The sequence below is a fragment of the Portunus trituberculatus genome, chromosome 27, assembly GCF_017591435.1.
Source record: "Portunus trituberculatus isolate SZX2019 chromosome 27, ASM1759143v1, whole genome shotgun sequence".
Classification (NCBI taxonomy): domain Eukaryota; kingdom Metazoa; phylum Arthropoda; class Malacostraca; order Decapoda; family Portunidae; genus Portunus; species Portunus trituberculatus.
In genome coordinates, this window is record NC_059281.1 from 10,140,996 (window position 1) to 10,165,706 (window position 24,711).

Genomic DNA, 24,711 nt, shown 5'->3' on the forward strand with positions numbered 1-24,711 from the left:
AAAGAAGTAATGAGTTTTGTGTATTAAAGAAAGCAAGTAAATAAAGCAACACGTTAAATCAGATGAATAAAAGATGCAATACCGTCTGAAATAGAAACCCGTCCACTCATCACACGTAATCCTTCAAGTCTCAGAGGGAAACTAAAAACATCGAGGTGTCAGCATGGCGGGTAAATAAAGGAACACTGAAGTCTCATCTCTGTTTTCTCCCGGTTATTAATGATGTAAGTGAGCGAACCGAGGCGAGGCGAGGTGAAGCGAGGTGAGGTGAGGTGTGTGTCGCTAGCGGTGATCAAACAAAGCCTTCAGTCCTCTGCCGGCAAAAGAAATCCCGAAAAGTCTGTTGTTAGTCTTTGCGGTCTAATCAAACTTATCTAATTAATCTCTGCGAAAATTTAACGAGCAAAGAAAGAGAGAAAGAAGGAAGAATCACAACCCAGCGTCGGTAGGATGAGAGTGAGCGAAAAGGTGTGGAAAGAATCGCATCTGAGCGTTCGATGATGAGAGAAAAAGGCGAGTGAAAGTTTTCGTAATAAGCTTGAGAAAAATAAGTGCTAGGGACGAATGAATTAAGGAAATTTATGGGTGTGGGGGCGGAGTAGTTGCTTTGTGTTGGTGATGGAGGCACTGTGCTTCCCTGTGGCCGCTTGTGTCACCATGGACTGAAGGACTGAAGGGCTAACTGTGGCGGGCTAATTGGTGAGGACTGGTGAGGAGAAACTTGAGCAGGTGATTGAGTGTGAAGCCAGGTAGCAGGCTGGGATCAATTACCTGCTGACCGGCCACACCCCGCGCTGCTCCCGGGAAACTCACAGAATCACGTCCGTCTCACTCTGCCGGATCAAACTTTTCTTCTTTATTTTTTTCATCTCTCCTCGTCATTAAAGTTATTCATGCTTCGTTATTAAGTACGTGGTCACTGTCGCTGTTTGTTATTTTGTATCTTATTGTAGCTTTATCTAATCTGACCTGACCTTTACCAACCTTATATAATCTGAGCTAATCTAAATGTGTCTTACTTTAAGCTAACCTGACTTAACCTCATCTGAGATATTGTAAGCTAGTTAATGCTTACCTGAGTGTCACGTATCAATTCCCTTAACAACTGACCTAACGTAATCTAACAAATCCTTACCTGAGTGTCACGTATCAATTCTCCCAACAACTGACCTAACATATCCATACTAATTCTTACCCAAAAGTCACGTATTAAACTCCCAACAACTGACTTAACGTATCATACTAATCCTTACCAAAGTATCACGTATCAAACCACCAACAACTGACCTAACGTAACCTAACTAATTCTTACCCAAGTGTCGCGTATCAATTTCCAACAACTGACCTAACGTATCATACTAATCCTTACACAAGTATCACGTATCAATTCCCAACAACTGACCTAACATAACCATATTAATCCTTACCCAAGCGTCACGTGTCAAACCCTCAACTCATTCGTTATAAAAAAGAGCCAATAATATTCAGCGGCAATGACACGCGTATGTATCAATGAAGCTATAAGAGTCACTGTTCCTTACCACGTGACACGATACAGTTTGGTTAGTCAGAGTGAGACTGATGTACCTGTATCTGCAATAACACCGTGACACCTATCCCAGGCATCCCTCACCTACTCACACCTGCCCACCTGTCACTACCACCTTCTGGAGACTTCCCACCACCACCACCACCACCACCACATCTACCGACGGCGAGGGAACCACCAACTGCCATCTTAACTCAGGTAAGTGGGGAGAAAATAATTAAAATCAGTGTATACTTAGGGAATAGTGAAGGGTTAATCACGTTGCTGTTTACCTTCGTGATGTGTTTGCGTGCACTAATTAGGATCTTGCTGCCCCAGATTAATGACTCCCAGTGTTTAAATAAGCCTTAAACTCTCGGCCCACTTCTTTACTTTGTGGGCGAAAAGCTGTGTTTGTTGTCCTTTTTGCGATGCTTCCTGTTAAATTTCTTCTTTCTTTCTCTGCCTCTATGTCTTTCTCTCTCTCTCTCTCTCTCTCTCTCTCTCTCTCTCTCTCTCTCTCTCTCTCTCTCTCTCTCTCTCTCTCTCTCTCTCTCTCTCTCTCTCTCAACTCAACTAATTTGTTCTGAGAGAAAAACCTTCACATATTGTTCTTTGTGAAGTCTTTCCAACTTTTTGTGTCGTTTGTTTGATTTGGTGGGAAAAAAGCTTTGGTTATTAGTTATGTGTGTGTGTGTGTGTGTGTGTGTGTGTGTGTGTGTGTGTGTGTGATGGAGATGCTTTCAACTGCACCGGTTCACTTCCTGGAGGCGCGGCAGGCACAGGTGCGTGGCTCCAGTCCTCACTTCTAACACCAACGAGCTGATTCCCTTTAAGTGTGAAATATTTTCGTGCACGTATAGGTTGGGATTAAGTCTTTACTACACTTGCGTCAATAACTGCAAAGTTTTCAGCGCTCTGTATTTTTTTTTCCTTCCCTTTCCAGAATAGAACCTGAATATTCAAAGCTCTCAGTGCTGCCCTCTGAAATTTAACTCCTTCAGTACAGAGACGCGTTTTTATAGCAATTTTCAGTGTGATTAGACGATTTTGTTCACATTAGAAAGGGTTCATGGAGATCAGAAGATTAATAGCCACAGTCTTCTTTATTTTAACCCCCTTCAGTATAGAGACACGTTTTTATGGCAAGTTTCGGTGTGATTAGATGATTATGTTCACATTGGGAAGGGATTATGGAGATCAGAAGGTTAATGGCCACAGTCTTCTTTATTTTAACCTCTTCAATACTGGGACGCATTTTTGTCACGAGTTTGGATGTGTTTAGACGATTTTGTTCACATTGGGAAGGGTCTATGGATGTCAGAAGATTAATTAATGGCCAGAATCTTCACTATTTTATTCCCCACATGAGTTTCTGAAGTTGTACAAAATCACTAAATAGTCAGCAGAATGAACATGGAAACGCGTCATAGCACTGAAGAAATTAATCCATCGTACGCACTAAGTTTCTTTATATGAGCTTACCTTAGGAACACTGCAGCCACCCTCACTCAAAACAGCTTCATTGTAGAGTAAGTTAACCCCTTCAATACCATGACACGTTTTCATATTAATTCTACTTACTATTTGACATTTTTATACAGTTTTATATACTTATGTTGGGATTAGAATAGTGAAGACTCTAGCCATTAATCTTTTGACCTCCATAGACCCTTCCTAATGTAAATAAAATCGTTCAATCACACACAAACTCGTGCTTAAAATTGTGTCCCAGTACTGAAGAAGTTAAGCTGCATTGGGTTAGACTGGCTGAGTAATGTTAGGTAAAATTGTGCTTGGGAAATGCATTAAGTTTCCCAGAGTGAGAATCCATCACGAGGGAAACTTCTCTTCTTAGCTGGAGTTTGGCTGGGAAAGTTAATCGAGAAGGAATGATTTGGGCGAAAATTTTTATAGAGGCCTTCACCGGTATCGACTTTCCATAGTAACCCTTTAACCCACATACTGGCTGGTCTCTGTGTGCGTGTGTGAGTTGCTGATCCACATGGCCTGGCTGAGTGTCCTGGTGGTTGAATAGGTGGACGTAAGGATTAGGTGGTTTTGTGCGTTGTTTGGTTAGTTTGTGGCGCAGGGATGTGTTTGAGAGAGAGAGAGAGAGAGAGAGAGAGAGAGAGAGAGAGTAATGCCAAGGGATGCGTGTGTTTGCGTGGTGGTGAGAGATACGAGGGTCAGGGGGCGCTGGCGTGAACACAGACAGGCCTGCTTCACCCTCGCTGCACCCTCACCTCACCCCTCGTAAATTAACACCCTTCTTTATGGAACCCGCCAAGTGTAGTTTACCTTGTCTGCCCTGAAAAATAAAGGTCTCTATTGTAATTCTAGATCGAGGTGAGATAAATTGTGAGGCAGGAAACGTTTGCTTGTCTGTGTGTAAGCCAACACTTTCCTTGATTCCAGAGGTTGTCCATAATTTACTCAGAAAGACAAGGCATTAATATCTTCTTATAAACACTGACAATAAACGCTCACCAGACAGACAGACGAAAAGACTTATAGCATAGTTGTTAGTGTTCTTTCTTTGAATCGAGAGGTTGTGTGTATGTGATTTGCTCAGAAAGGCGAAGAATTGTTAGTATCTTCTTGCATACACTAACAATACGCGTTCACCATATAGGCGAGAAGATTTATGGTATAGTTGTTATAGTGTTCTTTCTTTTAAATCGAGAGGTTGTGTGTACATGATTTACTCAGAAAGACGAAGAATTGTTAGTATCTTCTTACATACACTGACAATAAGCATTCAGCAGACATACAGGCGATAAGACTCATAGTATAGTTGTTATAGTGTTCTTTCTTTGATTCGCGAGGTTAAGTGCACGTGATTTACTCAGAAAGAACAAGTATCTGAACAGTTATTAGTATTCTAGGTAGATATTTATAACAAACATCATTACAAGCCAATAAAAGCCTTCTACTTGAAAACAAAACTATATAAACGTGAAATAAAATGAGTATATTACCACAACATGTAGTCGTGTCATGTGCTACTGAGAAGGATCGATAGTAATTATTAACCTTTTTCATCCTTTAAAATCCTCTTGTAATTACTTTCTTTTCAGTTTGTTTGGGGACCGTCACATCAGTCGGCCTTTTTTTATCAGTTATTGTTACCCTTGGCCAGTCTTCCCTCTTATATAAAAAAAGGAACATTACCCATATTTTAATCTATACACTGACAATAAGTGCCCACCAGACAGACACACAGGCGAGAAGACTTGTTACTGTTTATAATATACTTTCTTAGATTCGAGAAGTTAAATGCACAAGATCAACTCAGAAAGACAAAGTACCCAAGCAATTATTAACATTTTCATCTTTTAAACACTAACAATACGCGTTCACCAGACAGAAAGAAGCTTGTATTCTCAAACACTTCTGCGCGTCATCTCCGCTATTTCAAAAGGCCTTATTTAAATTTACATGAGTTTTTCATGGTGTTTTTACAGTTTTATAGGAAGAGTAACAAGATTTCTATATCATTAACTGGAAAAACACTCTTGAAAACCCCGATAATCATCTCTGTGGCCTTGGAAAATAGTCGCAGTGGGAGAGAACAGCGATTTTTAAAGTGTTTTTACAGTTTTAGAGGCAGAATGACAAGATTTTTACATTATTAACTAGAGAAACACTCTTGAAAACCCCGCTAATCATTTCTGTGGCCTTGGAAAATAGTCGGAGCGAGAGAGAACAAAGATTTTTAAGGTATTTTTACAGTTTTAGAGGCAGAATGACAAGATTTTTACATTATTAACTAGAGAAACACGCTTGAAAACCCGCTAATAATTTCTGTGGCCTTGGAAAATAGTCGCTTTTAGAGAGAACAAAGATTTTTAAGGTATTTTTACAGTTTTAGAGGCAGAGTGACAAGATTTTTACATTATCAACTAGAGAAACACGCTTGAAAACCCCGCTAATAATTTCTGTGGCCTTGAAAAATAGTCATACTGAGAGAACAGACACAGACGAGAAGACAGATAAAGTTATTACTGTTTATAGTGGAAGGGACTGGGAGGCGATTTAATGAACAATACACGCGAGGCATCAGTCCATCCGGCGCCAAAGGGTAAGGTATGCAATAACGTAGATAGGCAGGATGATGGTAGAAAAAAGCATTATATTTTTCTTACCTGTGACCTTAAAGAAGAGCATCCCTAGCAGTGGAGAGGGAGTGATGTAGAGTCTCGCGGATCGGCCAGGCAAAGCGGCAACACAAGAACCAAACCAGAGAGTTCCCAGCACACTATTATGTCTTGAGGGTTCTTATAGTGGGAAGGTGTTCGTTTGTGTTGTTTTGGTAATTAATTAGGTCTTTTTATTAAGTTTCATCTTGTTCTTCTTGTTCTTCTTGGTCTTGTTCAAATTCTTCTTTTTCTTTTTTCTTTTTCTTTTTCTTCCTTTTCATCTTGTTGTTGTTTTTGTCGTTGTTGTTGTTGTTCTTCTTCTTCTTCTTGTTCTTCTTCATTTTCTTCTTGTTCTTGTTCTTGTCCTTGTTGTTCTTCTTTTCTTTTCTTCTTGTTTTTGTTCTACTTTTTCCTTTTCTACTTGTTCTCATTTTTCTTGTTCTTCTTGTAATTCTTCTTCATGAGTAGTGGAGGTGGTGCAGGGCTGGCCACGTGTTATAGCCAGCTACCCAATCAGAAGTCAGAATACTCACCTTGGTTGGGACTTTTTGCCGAGTGTAGGAAGATGAAACAATGGGAAATTCAAACGAGGTAATCCACAAATACTTTTTTTGTCTAAATCTAAATGAAATAATCGATGCCACAGCTTGTCATTGTTTTCATATGCGATTACTCTTTTTCCTAGTTTGTGACATGTATTGGTATTCAGTTATGTGTATTATTCTCATAGTATTTTCATGTTAATCTCTTCAGTACTAGGACGCGTTTCCGTATTCATTCTGGTTACTATTTGGTAATTTTATACAGCTTCAGAAACATAAGCAGGAATTAGAATAGTGAAGACTCTGACCATTAATCTTCTGACCTCCATAGATCCTTGATTTTATACAGCTTCAGAAACATTAGCAGGAATTAGAATAGTGAAGACTTTGACTATTAATCTTCTGACCTCCATAGATCCTTCCTAATGTAAATAAAATCGTCTAATCCTAACCAAAAATCAAGGTAAAAATTCATCACAGTATTTCCATATTAATGATTGTTGGTGTGGAAACTTTCGCTCGTATTATGCGATTCGAAATAAGAGAGGAGGTGAACACTGTATATGATATTGGTTCAGGTTTGAAGTTATTATTGTGCTGAATATCAATGAGTTTCAATTAGTGATGTATTTTGTGTACTGTGTATTTACCGCCCGACACGCGAACCATAAATATCTACAGAGAGAAACAAACTTTTCCCATTTTTTTTTTTTTCACCATCAACAGGCGAATAGATTTGCAACCTGAACTTTTCCATTATACAAATTACCATTGTGTTCTTTTACATACTATTACATATATTCTTCTACAGTTTTCCAACGTGACTTTTCCATTATACAAATTACCATTCTGTTCTTTTACATATTATCATATATATTCTTCTACGGATTTCCAACGTGAATTTTTCCATTATATAAATCATCATTTTGTTCTTTTACATACTGTTCCATATGAGAGGACGAGGGAAGAGAGAGAGGGAGAGACGGAGGGTGGAGAGGGGGAGGAGAGATGAATGGGGAGGATGTAAGGCAATAGGAGGGTGGGAGGAAGGAAGAATAGAGAAAGTAATTATTCTTAACCCCTTCAGTACCGGGACATATTCTTACCTTGAGATCTGTGTACTATTAGACCATTTTATTGACATTAGGAAGGGTGTATGGAGGTCAGAAGATTAATGGCTACAGTCTTCACTATCTTAATCCCATACACGAGTTTGTGAAGCTGTATAAAATCACCAAATAGTAAGTAGAATGAATATGGAAACGCTTCATGGTACTGAAGGGGCCGAAATCTTCATGGTTCTTGTGCTGAAAAAGAGTAAATCCTATTATTGGTACAGTCTCGGTCACCACTCTACCTCATAAACATTTAGTGACTGATATCGTCGCGGCCAAAACGGTGCCACCAACTCTTAACGGCAGCGTGGCACATTCACCTCATGATTCGCCCATAACCTGTCTGCGGGTTCGATCCTTGAGTGAGACAAGTTTGATGGGCCTGAAGCATTACTTCCTGCCTCAACTCTCACCCGACACCCGATCCATCCACCGCTGCCAGCCGTGTGAGTGTTAGGTGTAGTATTAAACCATTTAGTACCATGACGCTTACTAATTTGGTGATTTCATACAGCTTCAGATACTCATGTGGGAGACTGACGTAGTGAAGACTGTAGCCATTAATCTTCTGACCTCCATAGACCCTTCCTAATGTCAATAAAATGGTCCAATCGTACACAAATCTCAAGGTAGAAATGTGTTGTAGGAATGAATAGATTAACAAAAATTCTTAGTTTTTTGCCAAGTCTAAGAGCAATTTCAAGACAGACTCGGTAGGTTAAGATAAAACTGAGAGAAAAAGTTCGTCCAAGATATATTTCCATAGAACTCCTTGAGTACCATGACGCGTTTCCATATTCATTCTGCTTACTATTTGGTGATTTTATACAGATTCAGATACTTATGTGGGGAACTGACATAGTGAAGACTGTGGCCATTAATCTTCTAACCTCTGACCCTTCCTAATGCCAATAAAATGTCCTAATCTTACACAAATCTCGAGATAAAAATATGTCCCAGTACTAAAAGATTAAGCTTCTTTGTTATAGCGCCCACCAGGTTGTCTTTCCAATGTCTCGCCTCAGACACCTAGCTAGAGATTCTTTACACGTCTCCACTGTATTATTTTTATGTAAGAGAGAAGGACTGTAGAAGGGCAACAAAAATATAAAGTGAAAAAAAAGTACCAATACCCCTTCAATACTATGTCTAGCTTACACATCTAGCTTATGTGTGGACTAGAGTAACACAGTGAATTTCCATTAATCTTGTGACCTTTTGACTTCCTAATGTAAATCAAACAGTACCCAAAACTTTAAGGTAGAAATGCGTCCCAGTACTGAAGGACTTGATTATATTGCAGCTTTTTTAGGCGTAGGTGTCACACATTTGTAGGCTCAGGAAGACGTGGCAAGCTGAGGCGAGTCGTTTATTGTCCAAGCCAGAGCTGTAACAGTGTTGATGGGAAAGTTAACGAGGCTTTTCACACGAGACAGGATTTCTTAGTGTCGGGAGGGATGAGTGGTAGGAGAGTGAGGACAGAAGCACAATCTCTCTCTCTCTCTCTCTCTCTCTCTCTGTCCGTTTGTCTTGCTTTCTCTACTTCTTTTTTATTATTTTTTTTCTGAACTGACTCAAAGTTTAGTCACGTATTGGCCTTTTGTCTCCTGTCTTCCTCTCCCCTTCCTGCAATCTCTCCCTTCCATCTCTCTCTCTCTCTCTCTCCCTTGACTCTTTTCCTCCTCTCCGATTTATCCTTCTTCCTTCTTTCCATCTGGCGTTTCACAGTAAGCACGTCCGAGGGAACATTATTTTGTGGGTACACTGCGCGCTAACCAATATTTATTACGTTACTCTCTCTCTCTCTCTCTCTCTCTCTCTCTCTCTCTCTCTCTCTCTCTCTCATATCTTTTCTTATCCCATTTTTTTTCCTTCCTGCTTCTCATAATCTCTTTCTTTCTTTCTTTCTTTCTTTCTTTCTTTCTTTCTTTCTTTCTCTCTCTCTCTCTCTCTCTCTCTCTCTCTCTCAAGTTTCTTTCCTTTTTCGTTCCTTTTTTTTTCCACTCCTTTCCAACCCAGAGATAGAGAGAGAGAGAGAGAGAGAGAGAGAGAGAGAGAGAGAGAGAGAGAGAGAGAGAGAGAGAGAGAGACCACGTGCATCTAATTGTTCTTTACTCACAGTTATGGTGGTTTAATGAACACTTAATGTGCTTTCCTTTTATTTGCTTTATTTTTAACATTGTGGTGTGAAATTAGAGAAACATTCACTTCTCAATTACTCCTCTCCTTCTCCCTCTCCCTCTCTCTCTCTCTCTCTCTCTCTCTCTCTCTCTCTCTCTCTCTCTCTCTCTCTCTCTCTCTCTCTCTCTCTCTCTCTCTCTCTCTCTCTCTCTCTCTCTCTCTCTCTCTCTCTCTCTCTCTCTCTCTCTCGTAAGCTAACTCCTTTTATTTTTACAAAGAGAGATAACCTGTCAAGGGCAACAAAAAATATGATAAAAAAAGCCCCACTGAGGTGCCAGTCCCTTACAAGTTAAAAGGAAAGGCGACTTCTTGGCTGGTATTAGGAGTCATCATATATTTTTCTCCATTCACTATCATTCTTTCCACTAATCTCTTCACCTTCAGTCATTCACTTCTATCACTCTTCACCCTCCTTCTCCAGTGACTTCTTGGCTGGTGTAGGAATCATCATATCTTTATTTTCTCTAATCACTGTCATTCTTTCCACTAATCTCTTCACCTTCAGTCATTCATTTCTATCACTCTCCCCTCCTCCTGCATTTCAGTACTTATGTATAATGGATATTGTATATTTTAGAACAATAAACCTTCACGTACTTACTTACTCAGTGGTCATGTAGTCAGGGGTGAATCAATAGGGAGATTTAAAAGAAGATAAGTTCATGGATGTGGATGATACGAGTAGATGGGATTAGGTAGCTTAAGCACACTGGGACTGTCTCGTATAGGCATGGCGGCCTCTTGCAGCTTTCCTCTTTTCTTATGTTTTTACTTACTTATTTACTTACTATCCCCCCCTCTCTCTCTCACCCTTCTCACTTTACCTCTCCTCCCTTGTAAGTTTCCCCTCACCTTCTCTCTCTCCCCCTTTTGCTCTCCTATACAGGGTTAGTTCCCACTGGCTCTGCTACACCTGACCTTAATTACTTCACCCGAGCAACTTACCGGCGCTGCAATCTTACCTGCGAGAGAGAGAGAGAGAGAGAGAGAGTGTGTGTGTGTGTGTGTGTGTGTGTGTTCACTGTTTGATCTGCTGCAGTCTCTGACGAGACAGCCAGACGTTACCCTACGGAGCGAGCTCAGAGCTCATTATTTCCGATCTTCGGATAGGCCTGAGACCAGGCACACACCACACACCGGGACAACAAGGTCACAACTCCTCGATTTACATCCCGTACCTACTCACTGCTAGGTGAACAGGGGCTACACGTGAAAGGAGACACACCCAAATATCTCCACCCGGCCGGGGAATCGAACCCCGGTTATCTGGCTTGTGAAGCCAGCGCTCTAACCACTGAGCTACCGGGCCGTGTGTGTGTGTGTGTGTGTGTGTGTGTGTGTGTGTGTGTGTGTGTGTGTGTGTGTAGATTACAGGTTAACGTCACCACACACACACACACACACACACACACACAGGTGCCTCTGCCTCGTGTAGGTGTCAGGGTGTTTACGTATAATGCAACTTGTGTGTAAATTTTCCAGTGTGGTTAGCTGGGGATAAGTGGAAATGGGAATGCCTTTTGTAGCCTTGCATAAACACACACACACACACACACACACACACACACACACACACACACACACACACACACACACACACACATACACACACGGGACGATACGAAGCCATTTCACTTCTCGTTCCCAGAATTCGACGAAATGTTTACAAATATCTGCGGAACGGGAAGGTGGCGGCTATGTTCTCTCTCTGTCTGTCTGTCTGTCTGTCTGTTTGTCTGTCTGTGTGTGTCTGGTATAAATACATTTCCGGACATATGTGTTTTGTTTTGTTTTGTTTTGTTTATCACTGGTTTTCGTTCACTTTGTCTCTCGATTTTCGTGTTTGTCTGAAAAAAAAAATACTCGTGTTTTTAATTTTGTCTTTCATTGTACGAGTTTCTGTGTTTATTTTGCAATCTGTTTATGTCCCGTTTTCTGTTATTTGTCAGGCAATGTGTGTGTGTGTGTGTGTGTGTGTGTGTGTGTGTGTGTGTGTGTGTGTGTGTGTGTGTGTTATCATTCATTACGGTTCCCTCCCTCAGTGTCTGTGTGTGTGTGTGTCTGACTGTGAGAGGTAGTGTAGCATTGTGATAATCGGTTGTGATAGTAATAACAAAGACTACAATAGCAATCAGCAACAATTATAATCTCTCTCTCTCTCTCTCTCTCTCTCTCTCTCTCTCTCTCTCTCTCGTTAGGTGAGAATGATAACAATTTGTTTACTTACTTGTGCAACCCTGCAAGATTACACCAGAGAGAGAGAGAGAGAGAGAGAGAGAGAGAGAGAGAGAGAGAGAGAGAGAGAGAGAGAGAGAGAGAGAGAGAAAGGTAGCGAGCTGTGCATAAGAATAAGAAGCAGGAGAGAGAAGGAGGTGAGTGTGAAGATAGTGGTGGTGGTGGTGGTGGTGGTGATGACGGTGTCGCGAAAGAAGAAAACATTGAAGGTGGCGGTGGTGGTGGTGGCGGTGATGATGGTGGCGGTGGTGGTGGTGGTGGTAGTGGTGATAACGTGAATTTTTGCCTAAAGTTTTCTCTCTGTGTGTTCGCTCGTGTGTTGAGCGCTGAGTTGACTGTCGTGAGCTCTGTTTATTTGTTTGTTTACCACTGACCCAAGAGAGAGAGAGAGAGAGAGAGAGGAGTAGTCAGTGGGTCGAGGAAATGAAGTAGTTTTAAGAGAGAGGATTTCATTGAGCCGAGCGGGAGAAACAAGAACATGCATAATGAGATACAGGAGAGCGAGGGAGGGAGGGAAAGAAGGAGAGAAGGAGGGAAGTAGGGCGGGAAACAGAAAGGGAGGGAGGGATGAACTGAAGGATTGAAGCTGTGTGTTATGCATAGATCAAGTGGAGAGAATGAGAAGGATGGAATAAGAAGACTAGTTGAAAAAGAGAGAGAAAACTAAAGGAAGGGAGATGCTGGGAGGAGTAGACTTAAGAAAGAGAGGAGGAGATGGGACGAATTTACTTGAAAGTCAGAGGAGAGAGAGAGACGAGAGGGAAAAATGAGGAAACGGAGAGATAATTTGATGTGGGAGAGAGAGAAGAGTGAACATAAAATAAGAATATGGTGAGAGGAGAAAAGAGGATTAGAAAATGGGACAAAGGGAGGGTAGGAAAAGATAAAAAAGTATAGGAAGACAAAAGAAAATGGATTTGTGCACGTGTGGCTGAAGTGGAGGACAGGAGGAAGGAAGGCAAAGATGATTGATGCAAGGAATAATGTGGAGAGGAAGGAGAGAGAGAGAGAGAGAGAGAGAGAGAGAGAGAGAGAGAGAGAGAGAGAGAGAGAGAGAAGGAGAGGGAAGACAAATGATTCCTTTCTAAAATACTTGTACCAAAGATGACGAGAGAGAGAGAGAGAGAGAGAGAGAGAGAGAGAGAGAGAGAGAGAGAGAGAGAGAGAGAGAGAAGGGGAATAGAGAAAAGTTGTCTTAATAAAGTGAAAGGAACATTGAACGAGCATTAGAAGACTTCGATAGCATAGAAATACAACAATACAGAGAGAGAGAGAGAGAGAGAGAGAGAGAGAGAGAGAGAGAGAGAGAGAGAGAGAGAGGACTATGGAGAGATGATCCTACAAAATCAATACCCAGAGAGATCCGTGCCAGCCCTCCACCCCTTACTCCACCACCACCACCACCACCACCACCACCACACCTGTATACCACCTAATAATCTGCCAGTACTACCTGTCTTAATCGCCATGGTGTCTGTGTTCCTGTCACCTTAACCTCTTCAGTACAGGGACACTTTTTTTTACCTTGATTTTTGGGTATGATTAGATGATTTTGTTCACATTACGAAGCGTCTATGGAGGTCAGAAGATTAATGGCCCAAAGTCTTCACTGGTTTGATCTTCCTACATAAGTTTCTGAAGCTGCAAAAAATCACAAAATAGTAATCAGAGTAAATATGAAAACGCGTCATGGGACTGAGCAGGTTAAATGACCCTTTAGATATTAAAAAAGTGTACATTTTCCCACGTGTTTACCCCAAACTAGCCAAAGTATGCGTAATCAATCAAGATTTATTTCGCATTACCTGTGGCTGTGTGTGTGAAAAGAGCTTTGGTTACGAAAATTAGATAAAAACTGCCCAATATATGCTTTTATAAATCTACAGGACCTGGACACTTTTTTTTTTCAGGTAATCAAGGTGTGGTAAGTAAAGGTGACAGCTCAAGTTAACACCTGAACACACTTCTTTCAGGTAGTCAAGGTGTAGTAAGTAACAGTGACAACTCAGGTTCTCCTTTGCTTCCTTTACACCACAGGCCAATGTGACTGTGGTGTTAACTTGGCTTGCTTGCTAACTTGACTCCTCCATCTCATCCATCTCCACCGACCCTCTAACGACATCTTCCTCCCCTCCTCCCCTCCTCCCACCTTCACCACCAACGACCCTCTAACGACATCTTCCTCCCCTCCTCCCCTCCTCCCACCTTCACCACCAACGACCCTCTAACGACACCCTCCTCACACCACCACCACCACCACTACGACCACCACCGACACGTCTTTCCCGAGGGAGAACAGAGAGTTACAGAGAAGAAAAATAGTGTTTCCAGTGTGTATGTATTGGTTGTATTGGTGGCAGACGGTTCTAACTGCGTTTGTGGGACTGACTCGTATTCTCAAACAGTTCCGTGCTTCACCTCCACTGTCTATATTTACACGAGTTTTTTAAAGGTGTTTTTACGGTTGTAGAGGCAGAGTGGCCAGATTTCTATATTATTGAATGAAGAAACACTTGAAAACCCCGCTAATCATCTTTGTGGCCTTGGAAAATAGTCTTAGTGAGAGAACAGACCGTTTTCAATAGCGTTTTTATAGTTTAGAGGCAGAGTGACCAGATTTTTACATTATTAACTGGAGAAATATTCTTGATAAACCCGCTAATCATCTCTGCGGCCTTGGGAAATAGTCTTAGTGAGAGAACAGACCGTTTTCAATAGCGTTATTATAGTTCTAGAGGCAGAGTGACAAGAACTTTGGCCTTGGAAAATAGTCGTGGAGAGAAAACAAAGCGTTTTTAAGGACGTTTTTATGGTTTTAGAGGCAGATTGACAAGATATCTATATTATAAACTGGAGAAATACTCTTGAAAACTCCGCTAATCATCTCTGTGGCCTTGAAAAATAGTCGTGGTGAGAGAGAGCAAAGCGTCTCTGAGTACGGACCTCATAGTCGAGAAACATCTTACACTAATCTTTGCTCAGTGTTCATTCAGAGACTTGGATGCTACTCTCTATTTTGTACGGCATAGAAGACCCAAAAGAAAATGGATAAAAACTGTGACTTTCCGCGTGTTTTTAGGGGGTGTTTGTCAAGGGGTCTTAGGATTGCCTCGCCCGTAGTAACGTTTTGTGTTTTGTGTGTGTGTTTTTGTATCTTAAAGGTGAGTTGTTAAGTGGGGAGGGACAGAGGGTCGGTAGGCAGGGCACGGAGCAAACTGGTAGCCTTGTGTTTGTATTATTTGGATGCGGGACTAGCAGGTGAGATCAAGTCAGGTGAGGCCAGGTGATTGTGTTCCTGTGTGCAGTGGAGTCGGTCTTGTTTGAGTGGTGAGCGAGTGTATTGTGGTGGTGTAGTGGTGAGTGTTGTGTTGTGGCTGGTGCTCTCTCTCTCTCTCTCTCTCTCTCTCTCTCTCTCTCTCTCTCTCTCTCTCTCTCTCTCTCTCTCTCTCTCTCTCTCTCTCTCTCTCTCTCTCTCTCTCTCTCTCTCTCTCTTGTTCTCTTCTCTTCTCTTTTCTCTGTTCTCTTCTCTTTTCTTCTCTCTCTCTCTCTCTCTCTCTCTCTCTCTCTCTCTCTCTCTCTCTCTCTCTCTCTCTCTCTCGTTCTGCAGCTGTGGCTCCAACCCAGACTTTGCTACGTAACAGAAGCTTATCTCAGCGTTCCCACAAATGTGTTTACGCTGTGGCCGCATGTGAATAATAATTGTTCAAATGTTTTTCTCTTTTTCTGCAGTCCAGCTTGATGAGAGTCACTGAGCTGGATGGACATAAAAATTACATTGTGATATTAATAATAGTAATAACAATAATGGTGATGGTAGAAGTAGTAGTAGTAATAATAATAATGATAATAATAATAATAATGATAATAATGATAATAATAATAATAACAATAATGATAATAATAATAATAGTAATAATAATAATAATAATAACAATTGGAGTAGGCAGTAGTCACCTGCCGCCCGGTGGAATACTCCAGGAGAGGTACTTACGGGGATGTAGGCAGTGCTGCAAACTGAGTGATTCCCCGTGTCCTCTCTTCCCGGTTCCCTTTGTGGTCTCATTTATACAATTGAGCAGCTGCAGCCTGCCCTCTAAAGACAACTTCTACTACTTCCTACACTACACTACAACACCTTACACTTTTACACTCTCTTCAAATCAAAATTTAATAATGGCTTCACCACGCCCTGCCTCGGAGTCCCCTCTGGGAGGGACCATAAATGTCCCCAGGTCGGACTGCCCTCTGCTGTCGACCTTGGGTGTCTTGACACTTCATCTAATACTTTCACTATCAATTTCTGCAACATTCGTGGCCTTCGTTCTAATTTTCAATCTGTGGAACACCACCTCTCCTCTACTAAACCTCATCTTCTCTTCCTAACCGAAACACAGTTGTCTGTGACTACTGACAGCAGCCCTTTTCTGTTCCCTCCTACTTGCTCTATCCTCATTTTCAATCCAAAGCTGGATGTTGCGCATACGTGCGTAACGACACCACTTGCTCTCGTGCCCACAATCTTGAATCTTCAGAATTTTCTACCATCTGGCTAAGACTTCAATGTCACTCTCTAACTAAATTCATCTGTGCTGTATACCTCTCACCTAATTCCTCTGACTATGTAAAATTCTTTGACTATTTGACTTCCAAGGTGGAGCACATCTTATCTCACTTTCCTTTTGCTGAGATCTCCATTTTAGGGATTTCAATGTTCACCACCAGCTTTGGCTTTCATCTTCTTTCACTGACCAACCTGGTGAACAAACCTTCAACTTTGCTATCCTTCATGACCTAGAGCAGCTAGTGAAGTTCCCTACCCGTATTCCTGACCGCCTTGGAGACACGCCCAACATTCTTGATCTTTTCCTAACCTCCAACCCTTCTGCTTACTCTGTTAAACTTTCCTCTCCGTTGGGCTCCTCCGACCACAATCTAATTTCCGTTACCAGTTCTATCACTCCAGTGCAGCCTCAGGACCCGCCTAAGCGGAGGTGCTTCTGGCATTTTAACTCTGCTAAGTGGGAGGAACTAAGGCAGTACTATTCTGATTTCCTTGGGATGATTATTGTTTTCATGTCAGAGATCCTTCTCTTTGTGCCGAGCGCATAACAGAGGTGATTATCTCTGGCATGGAGCTATACATTCCTCATACTTTCTCTAACCCTAAAGCTAAAAAGCCTTGGTTTAACTCTGCTTGTTCTCGTGCTGTCAATGATAGAGAGGCGGCTCACAAACGGTTCCGTAGCCATCCAACTGCTGAAACTCATGCCCTATATATTTCTGCCCGTAATCATGCCAAATCTATTCTCCAACTTACTAAAAACTCTTTCATCAATAGAAAATGTCAAAGTCTTTCCAATTCTAACTCCTCTCGAGATTTCTGGCATCTAGCCAATAATATCTCTAACAACTTTACTTCTTCGTCTTTCCCTCCTTTACTTCATCCAGATGGCTCTACAGCTGTCTCTTCTTTTCTAAAGCTGAACTCTTCGCTCAAACCTTTGCTACCAACTCAACTTTGGATGATTCTGGGCATATTCCTCCTACTCCTCCACCCTCTGACTACTTCATCCCTAAAATTAAAATTCTTTATAAAGACGTTTTCCTGGCCCTCTCTGGCCTTGATTCTCGGAAGGCTTACGGTCCGGATGGAGTCCCTCCTGTTGTTCTCAAAACTGTGCTTCCGAACTCGCTCACTGCCTGGTCAAACTCTTTCATCTGTGTCTCTCTACTTCTATTTATCCTTCTTGCTGGAAGTTTGCTCACATTCAACCTGTCCCTAAAAAGGTGACCACTCCAATCCTTCTAACTACCGCCCTATAGCTTTGATTTCCTGCCTTTCTAAAGCCTTTGAGTCTATCCTTAATAGGAAGATAATGAGGCATCTATCAGCTCACAACCTTCTCTCTGATTGCCAGTATGGTTTCCGTAAAGGCAGATCTACTGGTGATCTTCTTACTTTCCTAACTGAATCTTGGTCATCCTCTTTTAGGGACTTCGGTGAAACCTTTGCTGTCGGCCTTGACATATCGAAAGCCTTCGATAGAGTCTGGCACAAATCTTTAATTTCTAAACTACCCTCCTACGGATTCTATCCTTCTCTCTGTACCTTCATCTCCAGTTTCCTTTCCGATCGTTCTATTGCTGCTGTAGTAGACGGTCACTGTTCTTCCCTAAAACTATCAACAGTGGTGTTCCACAGGGTTCTGTCCTATCACCCACTCTCTTTCTATTATTCATCAATGATCTCCTAAATCTGACTCAATGCCCTATCCACTCCTATGCTGATGATACCACCCTGCATTATTCAACAGCGTTCAACAGACGCCCAACCCAACAACAATTAAATGACTCAAGGCGAGATGCTATAGGACGCCTAACTTCTGATCTTTCACTTGTTTCTGATTGGGGCAGAGAAAACCTGGTTTTGTTCAATGCCTCAAAAACTCAATTTCTACAACTATCTACTCGACATAACCTTCCAGACAACTATCCTCTCTTCTTCAATAACACTCAACTTCCCTCTCCTCTACATTAAACACACTCGGTCTATCCTTCACTAAAAATCTAAACTGGAAATTTCACATCTCTACTCTTGCTAAATCAGCTTCCAAGAAGTTAGGTGTCCTATGGCGTCTTCGTCCATTTTCTCTCCCTCCCAGCTGCTTGCTCTGTACAAGGGCCTTATCCGCCCGTGTATGGAGTATGGCTCTCATGTCTGGGGGATCCACACACAGCTTTACTAAACAAGGTGGAATCTAAAGCTTTTCGTCTTATCAACTCTTCTCCTCTAACTGACTGTCTTGATTCTTTAAGTCACCGCCGCAATGTTGCATCTTTATCTGTCTTCTACCGCTGTTTTCATGCTGTCTGCTCTTCTGAACTTGCTAACTGCATGCCTTCCCCCTCCTGCGGCCTCGCTGCACAAGACTCTCTACTTCTTCTCATCCCTATTCTGTCCATCTTCCTAATGCAAGAGTTAACCAGTATCTTCACTCCTTCATTCCCTACACTGGTAAACTCTGGAACTCTCTACCTGTGTCTGTATTTCCACCTGCCTATGACTTAAACTCTTTCAAAAGAGGAGTGTCAAGACACCTCTTACGTTAACTGGACCCTCCTTTTAGATTTTTTGTTTTTCTCTTTCTACTTTCCTCTTAACAGGGCCTGGCAACCAGCGGGATTTTTTTTTCCAACACTTTGTTTTCCTTGGCCAGTGCCCTTGTAATGTAAAAAAAAAAAAAAAAAATTGACATTTTGATTTTCTTTTATTATTACAGAGAGAGAGAGAGAGAGAGAGAGAGAGAGAGAGAGAGAGAGAGAGAGAGAGAATAATGAACATAGGGGCATTCGATTTCAGTGTGTGTGTGTGTGTGTGTGCGTGTGAATGTCAGTGTGTGTGTGTGTGTGTGTTTCACTGTTTGATCTGGCTGTCTCTGACGAGACAGCTCATTATTTTCGATCTTCGGATAGGCCTGAGACCAGGCACACACCACACACCGGGACAACAAGGTCACAACTCCTCGATTTACATCCCGTACCTACTCACTGCTAGGTGAACAGGGCTACACGTGAAAGGAGACACACCCAAATATCTCCACCCGGCCGGGGAATCGAACTCCGGTCCTCTGGCTTGTGAAGCCATCGCTCTAGCCACTGAGCTACCGGGTGTGTGTGTGTATGTGTGTGTGTGTTGTTTGTTTATAATTGTATTCATTAGGACTCCTTTCAGTTTAAAAATGAAAGCATGCAGGTTTCATATCCTCGCTTCATTTGGTACTTGGTCAAAGGGTTTGCATGACAGTGAGATTAGATGAAGATGGATTTGCATATTGTCTTACATTTACCTTCATTCCACTCTATTGTTCTTTCCCCTTTAATCTGAACAATTATGGAAATCTTAACATTAATTTCTTGCTTTCTCTTCCTCCTTTCATTAATGTAACGAGAATAATAGATTTTCCACTGTAATTTTTTTTTCGTAAACAATGTACCTTTTGTTTTTCGTGTCATCCTCGCCTCTGTACTCTTATTTTGCTTGTAATGTAACGAGAACAATAGAGTTTCCACTGTCTTTTTTTTTAATAAGTAATGTTCCTTTTGTTTTTCGTGTCATCCTCGCCTCTGTATTCTTTACTTCTGCTTTTCCTCTTTCCTAACTTGTCATAGTCTTGTTTTGGTTCCTCTTAGTAATTTCTCATCATCACATCTGTCCTTTCTCTTCTTACCTTTCATTATTGTCTATTATTATCATCATCATCATCATCATCATCATTATTATTATTATTATTATTATGGCTGGTATGGTGCAAGAACAACAGCAATAACAAGAACATGAACGAGAATAATTAGAACATCAACAACAGAAAGAACAACAACAACAACAACAAAAACAAGAACAACAACAACAAAAGCAGGAACAGCAACAACAAAAGCAAGAACATGAACAAGAATAACAAGAACATGAACAAGAAAAACAAAAATAAAACATTAGCAACAAAAATAACGACGATAACACCAACAACAACAAGAACAACAATAACAGCAACAAGAACATCAACAACAATAACAAGAACATCAAGAACAACAGGAAAAACATCACCAACAACACCAAGATCATCAACAACAACGAAAACAACAACAACAACAATAACAGCAACAGCAACAAGAACAGCAACAGAAGCACCACAACAAACGGCTCTGATATTTTTACCCTCCACCGTTTTCCACACACGCGGCGAGACGTCCAAGGGGGAAAAGAGAAACCCAGAACAAAGGAATCCAATTTAGTGTGAAAAGTAACATTCAAAAGGGGGAAATGAAGTGCCTCGCGCAAATGTTACCTGTACACCACCACCTCAACATTGCCTCACGCTCACACCTTGCTGAGTGCGTGACTAAATTTAATACCACCACCAGCACTACCGCCATTGCTTCTACTACTACTACTACTACTACTACTACTACTACTACCATCACCACCACCACTATTACTATCACGACTACTACTACCATCACCACAATCACTGACCAGATCAATAATAAGAGTAACAATAACAATAACTCTGCTATCATTGCTATTACTACTACTATTACTACTACTACTACTACTACTACTACTGCTACTTCTACTATTACTACCACCACCATCTCCACCATCACTACTAGTACCACCATTACTACTACTACAACCACTACCATCATTACTATTACCACTTCTATTACTACTACTACTATTACTACCATTACCACCACCACCATTACTACTGCTACTACAACAACTACTACTATTACTACTACTTTCTCACCTACCCCTTCCTCTCCACAGGTGTGTTGATTGAGTACTCCAGGAGGAAAGCAGGCAGGTGTCACATTCTCGCTCCTGCGTCATTAGGTAAGGAACATCCGCCGCACCAGCCTGGGGAGGGGAGAGGGGACTGAAAATGGCACAGCGCAAAGTAACCCCACCACATTTCACTAATTTTTACCTTCCACCTCCTTCATCAGTGCTTCTCTTCCTTCCTTCCTTCCACCGGCACTCCACCTCTACCAATCCACATTCCATAATTTTTCCTCCCACACTGCCTTTCCATCTCCGGCTTCAAGGATACATCATATTTCAACCCCTTAATTTCCCCCTCACCACTCGTCCCTCCCTCCCTTCTGGCTGTCTTTCCTCCTTCTTTCCCCATTCTTTTCGCCGCTCTCATGTTCTCGTGCCCCCTGTCCTAGCCCCGGGAAGCCCCAGCATAAGGGACCCCGGGGAGTATTAGCCCTGAGAAGGAAGGAAGGAAGGAAGGAATGAAGGAAACAAGGGATTTACCAAGGAGGGACAGGATGGGAGCTTGCCACCAGGGCGGAGAAAGAAAGGAGATTGAAGAACGTAAAACTAAAAGGATTGGAGGTTTGAGTTTTCCATCTTTTTACAAATACAGCTGTGGAGAGGGAAAAGCTGGAGTCGGTAGGGTGAATAGTGTTGTTGTTGTTGTTGTTGTTGTTGTTGTTGTTGTTGTTGTTTAATTAATTAGACAACGAGGTATTGCATATTTTCTACCTACCTTTTTATGCGTTTCATTTGTTCATTCATTTTATTTTTTATGCATTCGTACTGTTTAATTTGACGTGTGTGTGTGTCTGTGTGTGTGTGTGTGTGTGTGTGTGTGTGTGTGTGTGTGTGAATGTGTGTGTTCGCATCGCCGCTCGCTCATGTATGCGTGTTCACTCCCAACCTTTGACATTCTGAACCGCCTCGGGAATGGTTTCTACCAAAGGGGAAGGAAAGGGAATCGAACCACTGTCTCGTAAATGCCATTCTGCCGCTGTACGTGCACACCGCCTCGTCCTGCCCCGCCCCTGCCCTTCCCTTCCCTTCCCTTCCCTCCTTCCTCCCTTTGTCCCTTCCATTGTTACGGCTGTCGGTCTGGCTGTCAGCGCTGCTCCTATTTCACACTTTTGACAACAGCTCTATCTTTCTATTTCCTTCCCTTTCATAGATATTTCCCCTTCAATTTTACCATACATTCACCTGGCACTTTCTCTAACCCCTTTCCTCAAGCGCATCCCATCAATCACACCCCTTCTTTATCCCTTTCCCATCAGTGTTAGCGGTGCGCACCCATCCTTTACTCGGGACCTTATCAGAGGCACGCCACTAAATCCATACACATTGCCACCACCTTCTCTCTCTTCTCCTTTTTCCAGCCTGGTGAAGGGAGGAAGGTGACAGCGGTGGTGACTGAGGCTAGTGTGTGTGTGTGTGTGTGTGTGTGTGTGTGTGTGTGTGTGTGTGTGTGTGTGTGTGTGTGTGTGTGTTTGTCTATGTGTGTGTGGATGTGTAGGGTATGTGTGTGTGTGTGTGTGTGTGTGTGTGTGTGTGTGAGTCGCTGGTGTGAATCTTTCGAGGGGAGAACTTATGAAATATTTTTGGACGAGTATTTGAAAACGTTTTATGGAAGGCTTTTGTGAAAGAGGACGACTGATTTATTTCTTAGAAGGAAAACAAAATATGGATAAAAAAGAAAAGAGAAGCTGGAGAGTAGAAAAGGAGGAGGAGGAGGAGGAAGAGGAGGAGGAGGAAAAGTAAAGACAGGGCTACCGAGGAAGGAAGGAAGGAAGGAAGGAAGGAAGGAAGACGAGAAAGGCAAAGAAGCAAGTGACAGAATCTGAAGGAAGAAGGATGTGAAAACTTGTTTGTAGAAAAGCGAGGGTTTAGTGTGTGTGTGTGTGTGTGTGTGTGTGTGTGTGTGTTTTGGGGAGGGAGAAAGAGATAAGGGAAGAGAAGGGAAAGAGTAAGAGGGAAAGCAACAAAACCAATACATGATAAAAGTTTCCACAAAGTAATCACAAGTTCAACTTGAGAGAGGCTGAGGAAGTTTGTTAAAGACGGGGGGTTTCTCTCTCTCTCTCTCTCTCTCTCTCTCTCTCTCTCTCTCTCTCTCTCCACCCACATTCTTTCCTTCTTTTCTTCCCTTTCTCTCTTTCCTCCCTTTTCCTCCCTCTTTCCTTCATCTCCTGTATCAGAATGCCGAGAGAGAGAGAGAGAGAGAGAGAGAGAGAGAGAGAGAGAGAGAGAGAGAGAGAGAGAGAGGACTTATTTTGCACCGGTTCAGGTTAGCCAAGGACGAAGCAGGAAGTGGGCAGTGTTACCAGAAATATGGCGAGCAAAATGAATATGCAAAACTGAAGTAATGGTTGAATATTTGAATAATTATGGCATTACCTGAATTTACACAGAGAAAGTGTTAAAAAGGTAGAGTAAATTAAAGAAGGAATAACTTGTGTGATTTCTGGACAGTGAGGGAAGTAGCAGGTTAAATTTGTGGAGTTGTGAAGCTGTGGTGTGTCTTAAACTTTTCTCTCTCTTTGTTACATTCTCTATCTCTCTCTTTTGGATACCTTGATTAGAAAAAAAATGAAGAATGTGTGGAAAATAGTAGAGTAAATTAAGGTAGGACTAAAGTGTGTGATTTCTGGATAGTGAGGGAAGTAGCAGTCGTGAAGTTGTGAAGCTGTGGTGTGTCTCAAACTTCTCTTTCTCTATGTTGCATTCTCTTTCTCTTCTAGACACTTTAATTAGAAAAAAGATATGAAGAATGTCTAGAAGAGAGTGTGTAACAGTGGCCATTAATCTTCTGTCCTCCATAAACCGTTCCTAATGTAAATAAAATCGTTTAATTGTAACCAAAAGTCAAGGTAAAAATACGTCTCAGTACTGAAGAGGTTAAAGATACGTGGCTGAATAAAATGTTGATGCACTTTTTTGGTTCCCTTTAAATGTATTAGTCATTATGAACGTTGTTTCCGAGCAGTATCCTATCAGTTCTTTTCTTTTTGTGTTTTTGGAGACACATTGCAGTAAAGAAAGTGAAATGTATCCAAAGAAGGAATGTAAAGGGAAAAGAAGGACATTTAGATCACAAATTGCAGTAAAAAAAGTGGTGTCCAGAAAAGAGAGAATGTAAAGGGGAAAAAAGGACATTTAGATCACAAATTACAATAAAAAAAAGTGAAGTGTATCCAGAAAAGAGAGAATATAATAGAAAATGGAAGCTTAAGAGACACAGTACAGAGCAAACAGAGAGGAGAGCTGAGTAAAATGTCCGGAAGGGGAACATAAGCGTGGGAGAATTCTGGAAATCAAAAGTGGATTTATCTTTCTGAATGGCCTCACTTTCTTTCTATTTAATTTTTTCGTTCCATTTTTTCAGTCGGAGGGAAAATAAAGATAACATAATGAAAGACTCCCAGGACTACAGCATGACGGGGATGGAGGTGGAATAGTGTGTCGGGGAACGTGTGTGTGTGTGTGTGTGTGTGTGTGTGTCAGATCTTGAGGCAAAATCATAGTCTATCGTCGTGGTAAGTGTGGTGATCAACGAGGATAACCGGAGTCTCTGGAGTGGACACGTGTGATTTCTCTTCAACAAAGGGTCCACGGTCCTAGCGCGAGTGAGTGTGCGGGTGAAGTG

General features: G+C 41.8%; 1 protein-coding gene across 1 annotated transcript in view; it reads left to right on the top strand.

Moving 5' to 3' along the window:
- The first annotated feature begins 70 nt into the window (after positions 1-70).
- The window catches only part of LOC123509461, a 304,302-nt gene continuing 279,661 nt past the window's right edge, over positions 71-24,711 (top strand). The window contains 1 exon segment of the mRNA XM_045263750.1: positions 71-1,747. The gene's annotated coding sequence lies outside the window, so the exon portion shown is untranslated.